General features: G+C 36.5%; 1 protein-coding gene across 1 annotated transcript in view; it reads right to left on the bottom strand.

The window, feature by feature from the left end:
* LOC145285877 (2-aminoadipate transaminase-like) overlaps nucleotides 1–13,082 on the bottom strand; it is a 238,921-nt gene that overhangs the window by 204,173 nt on the left and 21,666 nt on the right. The window lies entirely within an intron of this gene.

Genomic DNA, 13,082 nt, shown 5'->3' with positions numbered 1-13,082 from the left:
TTCTGTTTTTTTTTTTTGTCTTCCTCTGTCAACTGACTCTGCTACCTCAACTCTTACATCTCCCTGTATTGTACAGATGTAATTTTCCACTGGGTTCATCAAGATTAAGGCTCGCATTACACATCTATCAAATCAGTCTCATATACAGGGTGGAACGGTAAAATTGTCGCCCTAGAAAAGATGACATGATTTCATTTCCTTTTGATGAAAACCAGTTTTTTATGCAGACCACCTATTAGTTGGCTAGTTGTGTACAAATCCATAGAGCAATAGGTGTCTGAAAGTGACACAATGTTTAACGAGCGAGATCGGAGATGCACCGCTGTACAACTCCTGCTCCAAGTTATGACAACAGGACCATTGCCAACACCCTCAAAATGCATTGGTAGATTGCCACAAATAACAGGGATGTACCCAGGGTGATGAAAACAGTTTCTGCCACAGTTATGATCTTTGTGGTTTCAAATGAGGGCCACATCATGCCACCTCATATCTTCGAAGTCAGCTTGAAAGTCAATACCAAAGTGTACTTGGATGTGCTGAAGAGTGTGGTTATCTCCTGGTGCAATCAAGTAGCCACTGGCAGACCCTGGATGTGGCAAAAGAACTCGGCGCTAGCCCACAAATCCAAAGAGACTCTGGCTTGGTTTCAGGAGTGCTACGACTTTGTACCTTTCTCTCACTGGCCCTCCCCTGACTTGAACCTACTGAACTATTTTGTTTGGTCATACGTCGAGAACATCACAAACAACACCAAAACAAGCCTGATCGCTGCTATCCAACAAGTATTCGCTGAGCTCCTGTCAACACTTTTGGAAAAGGCATGCTCTTAGTTCCAGACTCGTATTGAGACAGTGATTGAGGCTGAAGGCGTCTACATTAAATAGATGTCAGTTCTATTACATAATGGAGTTACCTGAATTGGTTTTCAATAAGTTTTAAAATAAAGCTATAGTGTTGTTTTCTTTAGGGCGACATTTATTCTTCCACTCTGTAATTTCTCTCCATGCAACATATGTCCTCAACCCTCACTAGTAACATTCATTTTATCATCACACTATGAAAATACAAATGACCTAAGATCTTGTATATTTCTCTAGCTCTCCTGAAAACTAGTCTAATAATATTGAACCATCATCATATTTGATTTAGTGTCTGTTTTACTTTCTGACATGTGTTGGACAGCTTTCTAGAAATTGACTTCTAATCTAACTCTGGCTAGGTCTTTAGTTATCACTCTTTCTCTTAAATCTATCCTCATTTCATCCTGTTTTTTTTTTTTCTTCCTTCCTCAGCCAGCAGTTAATTGTGGCATCAACTACTAACACAAGAACTCGTATATCTCCCTGTACTGTCCAGATTTAATCTTCCTCTGAGGTCATCAGGTCTAAGCATATCTTTCCCTTTGTAAAACTCATTTTCTGCAAAGCCAAAGATAAAAACAAATTTTCCTCTACAAAAGAACTAAACTAAACACCATGAATAAATATATATAAAAATTAAAGAACTTGAAGCATAAAAACTTTTACCAGAATTCCGTGATTCAGTATTAAATAATCAAAAAAGGTTGATATACCGTAAAACAAAACTACCAAACAAAATGTTGTAACGATTTGAAGTCTATATTTTTTTTAATTGGAATTCATTATTTACTGTGGACTATTATCCTCATCTTTCTTGTTTCTCGACGTTTTGGCCAACTATTCCTCTGGTCTTCGTCGGACAACAACTGTGGATGGCAGTAATTACTGAGAATGTAGTTAAGAGATTCGGAGTTCCTATTCCGTCACGGTTACCACCTGATGAAGGCCAGAGGAATAGTTGGCCGAAACGTTGTGGAACAACAATTAACAAAGATGAGAATAATAGTCCGCAATAAATTAAGATTTGAAGATGTAAAGAACTTTAAGTATAAAAAAATCTGGTTTGTATTACTGTACACATAGATTCGAAAAAGTTGTCAAAAAACAAATGGATAACAAAAAATGTTAGCAAAGGCAAGGTTACTTTTTTACCTAACTGAATAATTTTTTAGTGTTTTTATTTAAACACTAAAAATTTGTCCAGTTAGGTAGAAAAGTATAACATTTGATATATATTTTTTTGACAACTTTTTTGAATCTGTGTGGACAGTAATACAAACCCCCAAAATCTTATCAAAATGACTTGATTCAACATTAAATAACTCATAAAGGATTGATTTGCCATAAAACAAAATGATCTACCCATTTTAATTTTCATTTCATACTTCTTTCCTTCTTATATCTTCATCTCCTGACTTCTCAAAACTATCGAACACATTTATGGATGCAGGTCTTAACATTACTTATTTATATTATATACATATGCCCATATTGTCATTGTTGGTTATAGTATTATTAGACTGGACTGGTTTCCAGGAAAGATCAAAATCTAGGCAGTGGTATACAAAAGTCTGGTGATGTCCAGGGCTAACTTCTTGATTCTATGCTCCAGACTCAAGTCCTAGTACTTAGAAATATTATGAGAAAGGGAGGTTTGAAAAATGAGTGGATGCTCACCTCCCAGTGGTCCTCTCGTTCATAGCTCATAATCACGTTGACATATTGGTTCTCATTAGGTCACCAAAGTTAAGCAATGCTGATCTTAGTCAGTACCCAATGGGAATATCAAGTGTAAGAGAATGTTGACACTTCCGGCAGCTCCTGCATTCCACCTGGTCTCCATCTGTTTTGACCCTGTCCTTCTACTGGATCTGGCTGGTTAGGATGAGAGAGTGAGGCTGGCTCTGCACAAACCAGCTTCATGTTAAGCAACTCCTTGCATCAGTCATTCATCATCCCTATGACAAACAGATGGTCTTCATCAATCCGAGGGACAAACAGCATATACTAATTTAATACTAACAGTGTAAAAAAAAAAAAAAAACTGGCAGTGTACTTTTTTCTTTCTATTTAAGCCGTTTATAATATTGTTGTGAGGGGGGGGGTCCTCTTATTGGAATGATACGTACAAGTAATAAATGCGAAAATGTTGTGCTTGTAGATTGGTACCAATCCTCGGTTTGCAAGCTTATTAGGATTCTGTTTTCTACGCAGCACCTGATATTCTCAAATGTGAACCAATCCAAACCATGGCATGCATAGGTCTGGTGATGCCTAAGGTTAACTCTTTGATTTTATGCTCAAAAGACTTGAGTATAAGTTCTAGTACTGAGAAATATTTACGAGAAAGGGCAATAGTTTGAATATGATTGGATTCCCTCCTCCCAATTTGGGTGTCTATGACCCCCTCCATCCCACTCCATTAAGTACATACTAAATATGTAGATATCAAAAGCAAAATAAAAATAAAAAGAACAGTTTACAATCTATATTTTACTATTAAAGTGATTTAAAATATTGAAGGCGGGGGTGGAGGTAATAATTATTTCTGAATTCGATTTGCCATCACTGACCAGTGGTCAACAAGTATCGCAACGAATGAACAAACAGCCTAGAACTTCTATGTACATTGCATTTTTAGTTTTTTTACAGGCTTTTGACTTATAAGGTCACTAGGATCCCATTTTATATACAGTGCTTGATATTCTGAAATGGTCGCCAATCCAAGCAGTGGCATGCATAGCCGTAGTGATTCTCTAGTGCTGGTCAGAGCCAATTCCTTTATTGTATGTGCCAAAGGCTTGAGTATACACTCTAGTATTGAGAGACATTTAGATAGTTTGAATAGGGTTGGATGCTGCCCTCCCATTTCAATACCCGGCACCATCATCCTGCTAGACACCATCTGCTTTACATGTTATTGACTATAGATTATTTTAGCCGTTAGTAATTATAAAAGTTTAATTATATGCTTTTTGGATTGAGTTAGTTGAATGTGAGAAATGTCTGTGTTATGAAAGTAATTATTTTTCGCCTTCAAAATCGTTCTTTATCTTATTCTGCTATCTGCAACAAAACTGTCTCTTACAAAATGATGTTTAAATATATAACATTGAAAAAAAAACAAAAAGTTAAATGTGAATATTCTAAAAAAGAAAAGCAATTTGATTAATTTTTGTGTTAAATAATCGTACATTGATTTTTTTTTTTTTTTTTTTTTTTTTTTTCAATAAAGAAAAATATCTATTTACAAAAATGTAACTTTTTTTTCCCCCTTAAAAAATAAAGCTTTTTAAATTTTAACATTTTTCATTTTAATGCTTCAACTAACCACAGTATCCATCTTCATTGGCTTCTCAAATTTTCTTTACCTTTTAAAGTCAAGTTATAAAAATCATCTGGTTTTTTGAAAATTTTCCTAATAAATAACCCATGCGTGTCCACAACAAAAGTGGTGTGTGTATATATATATATATATATATATATATATATATATATATATATTTTTCACCTCAAACAAGTTACTTAAACACATAAACATAAAGGGGCTATTATTTGGGATTGTGTCCAACAGAGGATTGGGGAGTTGAGCAGCGAGATGTCTGTTCACATTACATTTAAACTTTTGCAGTTTAGTACAGTTGGAGACATAGAAAGGGAATGCTAACGTTTAGCAGTTCAAGAGATGTCTACAATGAAGGGGTAGGATTTTGCTGCTTGTTGGTGTTAGTGAGGAGTATGTATGTTGAGGGGGCACAAGTCCCACGAGTTCATCAGAACACCTTCTACCAAAGGGATGGGACAATGTTGATGTGATTAATGTGAAGTTGTGCATATGATGATGATAGTTGTTCATTGCCACAAAATTTAATTATGCTAAATAAGCTTTGAATGATAAAATTCATTGGATAGGTTAAATAAAAAAACATTTGCATTATATTTGGAAGGAATTTTCAAAACTAGAAACAAACATCTGATAGATATGATTAGTTGATCAGAAAACCGAGTTGTTTTGATTTAGACAAATAAGTTGATATATTTGACATCAACAAACGAGTATGTGATCTGCACTTTGCTTCCCCAGCAGGTGTCTGTTGAAGTTGAAGATAAATGTGTGTAAGAGTAAAATAGTATCCATATAATATATTGTAATATAAATTTCTTTTCAACTTTGCATTTGTGATTATACTTTGCAACATGCTAGACAAATCCATCAGCCGAAGAAACCAAGTAAGTATAAATTCCCTTTTTTTTTTTTTTTTTTTTTTTTATGCATTGCAGCTTGGTGAGTTACAAGTATGAATCTCCTCAACAAAGATAGCAGCTAAGTGACACACATCTAATAAGAAGCTATTTTAGCCATAACTATTTGTAACTTGAAAAACAAAGATAAAAAAAAAAAATTAGCATAACACCATACTCATTTGAAGAAGAGTTGTATCACACATAAAGGGTTGAAACAACAATATTATCAATAACAAAACTTTAAAGGTATGCTACTTTACAGGAAGACGCAAAAGTACAGATTTATCAACCACTTGCTTGAACAAGCCTTCTCTACGGCTGCAAGATTTGGTCGATGAGAGCTACAAATCTCGAAAGGTTGGTAGTGTTTTACCTATACTACCTCTGCTGAATTCTGCAGATCCGCTGACACCCTTTTGTTTATAATACTCAAATTGGCATGTCGTGCAAGATCGTCTCCTTTAAGCTCTTTAAAAAAGGAGATTTTGTTAGTTTGGCCACACTGCATGCTGTAACTCCAGAGAGTCTATCCACGAAGCAGTAGTTCTAGAACCACTCCAAAAACTGAAGAAGCTCTGGAGGCTAATTGAAGACGTGGGTACGCACCATCAAAGTTGATGTCAAACTTAGCTCTCATTCACAAGTCTGTTGATTGCCGCTGATCTCACAACTGGTTGCCCATAACTATCTTGGCTGCTACAGACTGGTGTACATGATCTGCATTCATCCAATGGAAAATATGGGTTTATAAGACCGAAAAAATCCAATCTTGATCGCCCTTCGGGGCCTGTGGTGCAATGGAGTCTCTACGGTTCCAGGTGAGTATGTTCTGAAGATAGCGGTTTCAATCCTACCCAAAGCCAGCCAGAGGATTAGTTGGCCAAAATGTGGTGAGATGACAACAACTATGGAAGGCAGTATTTACTAAGGATATACAGTAGCGTCCAAAACTAAGGGACAAAATTTTAGAACCTATTTGTTAGGAATAACTGAAAAGCTGAAATTTTGACAATCATCCCTAATAACATACTAAAATTTGAATCCTTTGCAAAGGATAGAAAAAGAATTATAACAATTATTTATTTTCAAAATAGGAATGTCCAAAAGTAAGGGACACAATTGAGAAAAAGTTAGCCAAAACGTTGTGAAACCTCAACTATAAAGATGAGGATAACAGTCCGCATATAAATAAAAAGGATGTGTTTTATGGGAGGAGCTGGCTCAACCCATTCTGGATGAATGTCGTCTTAAGTCAAATTACAAACTGTCTATTTGGTGTCCATAAGAAGTGGATGACATGGCGCTATTTGTAAAGTTGTTTATTTTGTTTTGTTGGTTTTTTTTTTTTTTTTTTTCTTTTTTTTCACTATTAAAGTGAATAATGAAGTAAATTTAAAAATTTTTATATGAAAAAAATTTTTTTTTTTTTTTTTTTTTTTTTTTTTTTTGTCGTCTGTGTACGCAATGTGAGAATATATAAAAGTGAAACCTGGCCAGTGAGGGTTGAGGACATGTGCTGCATGGCGACAACGGATATTACAATAATATGATTGAAGTCATCAGATTTAAGCATGTCTTTAAGGATCACATTAAACATCAAAGAAAGAATAAATCTAGTCTTTGTATTGAAAGATGTGTGCAGAACAGGAGACTTGGGTGTTATGGTCATGTTGGAAGATGTAAAATAATTAGCAAGGTCAATTGGTAAGGGACGATGAAGAAACGAAAGTGATAAGGTGAATTTCATGTGATCTTGCTAGTCTTTTTTGTAAAAACTATTAGAGCATGTGTTCATCAGAAATGTCTGATCTATTTCTTTTTAACTCTTAATTCATCTCAAACAAGGCACAGTGCCACTAAGTCACAAGGAGCTACTATTTGAAACCAATTTTGCAGGGACACTATGTAGGGAGTCGACAACTAGATATCTGGTTACTATTCCCTGCTTCTTTTGTTGCAGCTCATTTAATTCATTGGTCTAGTAGTCTCCATCAATTTGCAGTTTTGATACATCATTGTAATAATACAGCTTCCTATTCCAGTAGCTTCTGCAGGCTTGTAGAAATCTTCTTGCTGACTGTTTTCCTCCAACCTATTGGTTTTAGTCTTTGTGATAATCATCTTTAACTCCTTACATTAAGTGGCTTGATGCCTTGTCTAGAGCGATTTTCTATAAAAATTTAATTAAAAAAAAAAAAATGAAAACCTGGCCAGAGGTAAGTTAGTTTGGAAATCAATTTCGAAACGCTAACACATGAGTGTATAAAATAGGCGTTGAACTGAATATTGTTTAAGGGTAGAGTTTATCAAGCATGTATGTGCGTGCAGTGTGATTATGTAAAGAAGTGAAACCTGACCAGTAATAATATTTGAGCAAACTTATCCTTTTCAGGGCAACTTTTCTACTAGATTTTAATTTGATTTAATTTATTTTTATGCTAAACTTTTTACTGCATTTTGATGCAATCCTATGCAGACGCGTGAGATGCATAGTTTCGATACATACGAACAATAGGTTTGTAGTTTAAAAGAAGAGAACGTCTGGAGAAATGGGATTTTCTTTGAAACGGTGTCTTCTTGGTTACAAGGTCCCATGCCATGTTTGTGAGCCAGATTTTTTTTTTTTTTTTTTGTTTATAGATGGAAATCGCTCCAGACAAAGCATGAAGCTATTTGATGTAAGAAGCTAAAAAGAATATATACCACTTCAATGTCAAAAATTAGCTAACAATAAATGTTATATGGATAGATTCCAACTCAGAAATCAGCAGTTTTTCCTCTTTGTCAGAAACATTGCTCATGGAATGTGAGGAGTAAAAGAAAAAGTTAGTTATAAGGCAGCTGAAAGTAGATCTGTCTACTTTTTTTTTTTTTTACATAGACGTCACCTCTTATCAAGGCCGATAGGCCACTCAAAGATAAGGGTTAAAGAGTGTAGAGTAGTCAAAAGGACAATATAGTAATGGAAGTTCGGTAAATTTGTTAACTTAAGTGGAACGGCTCATCAGAAACTTGTTCACGTTGGACTTGAAGCCAACTATATTATAGAAAGCAGGAAAACGGAAGACAATTCCACAGGCATGCAGTTCTAAGAAAGAAGCTTTGATCATGGAATCTATGTTTAGGTTTAGGTACAGATAAAGAGTGGGGAAAATTATTGATGTTTTCAGCTAGTCTAGTGTTTCTTGTGAAAGTTTGGCGAGGGGGGGGGGACATAGATTGAAGCTCAGTTGAACACTTTCCATGAAAATAACAAAGCAGAGACAAACTCACAACATCTCTTCTGTGAGATAGAGGTTGCAGCGAAGAGAAAAGGACATCTCCCACCAGGCCACAAAGTCTATTTTGAACACTATCAAGGCAGTACAAGTCATTTCTAGCAGCTCCTGCCCATATGTGGCAACAGTATTCCATCCTTGGACGTATCTGGCTCTTATATACAGGGTGATCAAAAAGTCAGGTAACATGTTAAAGGTAGAAAAAACAATATGACCCATTATAATCTCTATTCGTTTAATATTATTTCTTGGGTGAAATTTTTCCACAACGATGGATTGGTCGCCGTGGCCCAGTTGAATGGCCAGCCAGATCTCCGGATCTTACCCCTCCTGATTTCTGGCTTTGGGGCTATGTAAAGGATAGCGTTTATGGCAAGAAGCCTGATACAATAGCGTCTTTAAAGTTATTGAAGAGGAGATTGCGCGGATATCAGCTGACATGATTACACGTGTTACACAATCAGTGGTTAATCGCTTCCAGTGATTGATAGAGAGAAATGGACGACAATTAACAAAATAAACATATTTCATGTTTGTTTCATTTTATATTTCAACGTATGGTACTTAAATATACATGCATTGCTAATATCGTTTTTCTTTAAAATGTTACCTGACTTTTTGACCACCCTGTAGATAGAGAATTGCATCAGCAGTGAGATATCTACTGGATTTTCCCAGTGGCCTTGGCAACAGATTTGATGTACGTATTTCATTTAAGATCAGGAGTAAAGGTCAAGCCCAGAAGCCTGTCAAAACTTGAGGCCTCCCCAAGACAAGAGCTATTCATTTTAATTGATGCCAGATGGGGATCAGAATGTTGATGATGTAAAGATAGAAGCTTGGTTTTAGATGCATTAAAAGTAACCAGCCACTCCTTTCCCCATTGTACAACGTGATCAAAATCAGAGGAGAGAGAACTTGGTCGTTTACTGTCTTAGATGTACTACCATAGATGGTAGTGTCATCAGCAAAAATGTCTACGAATGATGTAAGGATGTGATTTGGAAGATCATTAATGTAGATCAGGAAAAGAGTTGGGCCCAGGATGGACCCCTGAGGGACTCCAGCATTTATACTGTGAGCTTCTGATTTTTGCCCATCAACTACTACTCTTATGAACCTATCAAAGAGAAATGATTTAATAATTGAGAAGACATTTCCAGCAATACCATAGCTGGAGATCTTATGAAGTAAACCTTTATGCCATACCCTATCAAAGGTCTTTGATATGTCAAGAGCAATTGCCCTAGAAAGGTTGCCTCTGTCGAGAGATTCGCTAATCCTATGAGATATAACTAAGCACATCTGCTGTAGATCTAGCAGAACGGAAACCATATTGTGTGTCACTAAGAAGGTTATTTTTGCTGAGATGGTTGATTACTTCTCTATTTAACACAGATTCCAGCAACTTACTCATGACGCACAGGAGACTTACTGGCCTGTACTGAGAGGGGATGAACGATCACCTGAATTCTTAAATGCAGGGCATACTGATGAGATTTTCCAGGGTGATGGGAAGCAATTCTCCTTAAGACAACGTTTAAACAGTTTTGTAAGTATGGGTGCTAGTTCTGGTTGAAGTTTTTTGAGTACTATAATTGGAATATCGTCAGGGCCGGTTGCTTTACTGGAATCACGGTTTTTGATTAGCTTGGCAACATCACATACAGATATTTGTATATCACATAGTGTGTTTTCTGATACAGGAGAAAATATTGAGGGTTGGCGGCCTTGGTCGCAAAGGGTAGAATTGGCTGCAAAGTTCTTGGCAAAGAGTTTGGCTTTGTCTGATGCTGACGAGATTAACTCAGGTCCATTGATGATAGTTGGGATGGAGCACACGCTTCTGTTCAAGATTCTGTTTGCAATTTGCCAAAACTGGTGGGAACCAACCCGCTACTTAGCTACTTTGGACTTGACGGACTGAGCATACAACTCTCTTGCGTTCTTTATTACTTTCTTACAATGGTTGCTGGCAGTCCTGAAAACGGCTTTAGTTTCCATACATCTATTACATTGGGAGCAGTGGAAAAAGTGATTTCTGTGCGCAATAGCAGCAGCACATTCTGGAGAAAACCATGGCTGGCTGTTAGGTTTTTGCTGGAACTTTTTTGAGGGTATGAAACGGTCTATACCTACAATTAACCATTCTGTCAGGTCTGATACTATAGACGACGCATCCTTTTTAAACATGGAACGCAGAGGAAGATCCAATATAAATGTACGGAAACTATCCCAGTCAGCCATAGTGTATCGATATACTGTACGATGGAGAGGTACGTCTGAGGACATTACATTTCATTTTTATCTTAATTGATACAACTGAGTGGTCGGAAGATCCAAGAGGAGACAGAACGGAAACTGAACATAGTTCAGGGCAAGTTGTGAGAAAAAGGTCTAGGAGACTTGCATACTGGCCGTCATTGTCGGGCACACGGGTGGGTTCGTGAACAATCTGAGTGAGATCATAAGCAATGGAGAAATCATGACAGAATCTCCCCTCATCATCGGTCTTGTTTGAGTGAGTCAACCATTCCACATTGTGAACATTGAAGTCTCCACATATGTGAATGTTAGCTGAAGGATATGCTGATAGAACTTGGTCAATTTTCTCAGATATGCTTTTAAAGATAGTAACTCTGCTGTTATGGTAGCGATAGAGAGTAAATATAAATGCCGTAGTGTGAGCTAGTGCTACTCGGAAGCACATATAGGGTAAGTTAGGATCTTCTCTGGAGATGTCCCTACCACATGGAAAGCCATCTTTTATATAAGCACATATTCCATGCCCATGGCGATCTTGGGGGTCAGATTTAGAAGTTAGGTTAGAGTATCCTTTAATTACAAACTCATTTAGGGAAATAATCTGTCCAATTCCAGTTTCACTTAAAAATAAAAGGTCTGGTTTAGTCTCCTGTAATTGGGCTTCAACCTCTGGAAGGTTAGAACGTAGACCCCTGATGTTGGAGAAGGAGACATGGTAGTAGGGGTCTACGTTGGAAGTTTCAGATCCGGGTTTAATTAGAACTGGAATTCATTCTTGGAATAAATTAATGTCACTTTATATATGAGGTGTCTTTAATAAGTTTCCAGATTTTTTTGTACAGACATTTAAAATTGTCATAAATTCTTGAAAATTCAGTATGTGCTGTTATCCATCTTATGAAATGACTGACCAATTTTTATTTCAAGTTCAAATGAACAGCTACAGCAGGAATTGGAATACACCCTACTAAAGCCTGATCGTCACAGCTGGTGAATTTCAAAAATGCAACCTGAACGTGAGAATACTTCAGAAGAACGCTATGTAATAAAATTGTTTTAAACTTGGAAAAAATGCCACAGAAACGTATGGAATGCTTTAGACTGCTTTTGGACCATCTTGTATGAATCGAGCATCAGTTTTTGAATGGTATAAGAGATTCAAGGAAGGCAAGGAATCTGTGAGGGATGATGAGAGGTGTGGGAGGAGTAGGGAAGTCAGAATACCTGGGTTGATTGGCCAAATAAACAATTTCATGAATAAGGATCATTGTGTGTCTATAGAGACAATAAGTGCACAGTTTGATGTCAATTTGAGAACTGTACACAAAATTATTCGTGAGGAGCTGAAGATGTGGAAGATTTGCACAAACTTTGTCCCAAAGGTGCTCTATCCTTGTCACAGACTATTTGACCAAGATGGGTATCAAAACATTTCTTCACTCTCCCTATAGCCAGACCTTGCTCCCTGTGATTTTTGGTTATTCCCTAAGCGCAAGGAAAACCTTAGAAACTGTCGTTATGAGATGAAAAAGGTTGTGATGAGGTTCATTGACACGCTCACACAAGAGGACTTCCATGGAACCTTTTAGAAGTTGTTGGAATAGTGCAACAAGTGCATTGCAGCCAGAGGAGATTACTTCAAAGTGGACTAGTGTTTCATGTGTGTACTATCAATAAAAGTGCCTATACAAAGAAGGTTGGAAACTTATTTGACACGTCGTGTATAACCACGTGACTAATTCAACCAATGGTTGACTGTGTAAACATGTGCCATGCATTACTGTGAAGAGAAGAGACACCACCCCAAAAATGGGAAATGTATCTGGCTCAGGGGTTGACCATGTAGAATTTGATTTCTCCACTTCAAAATGTTATTGCCTCTCTAAATGAGAGTTCATGTTGAAAGATGAAACTATTAAAGTACTTTAAAAAAAAAAAAAAAAAAACTATCTAAAGGGTCCCATATCTGGATGGACATTAAGTTTTTTTTTTATGTCCATAGATAAACTGGCCCATGATTTTCAAGTGAATAGCTGGATGGTCTACCACAAATGACATCAATATCTGTGTGTGTGTGTGTGTGTGTATATATATATATATATATATATATATATATATATACACACACACACACTATAGTAGAAATGGTAATTAATAAAAACCTGAAGAAAGTGCTCAATACTGTTGTAGAGCAAATATGTGTTTTATTTTTTATTACCGTTTTTTTTTTTCTGTTCAGTTACATTTTTGTTTCAGCTACGCGACCGTTTTTTGGCCATTATGTAGCCTCCTCAGACTTTACAGAAAAGTTTGTTTATGGTGGAATGAAGGAATGTCCCCTGACATCATTCATTCCTTCATTCCACCATAAACGAACTTTCCTGTAAAGTCTGAAGAGGCTACATAACGGCCAAAAAACGGTCGCGTAGCT

Source organism: Euprymna scolopes, chromosome 10 (genome assembly GCF_053919585.1).
Source record: "Euprymna scolopes isolate OS-2025 chromosome 10, ASM5391958v1, whole genome shotgun sequence".
NCBI lineage: Eukaryota > Metazoa > Mollusca > Cephalopoda > Sepiida > Sepiolidae > Euprymna > Euprymna scolopes.
The sequence above is the reverse complement of the archived record's forward strand: the minus strand, read 5'-3'. Positions and strand labels throughout refer to the sequence as shown.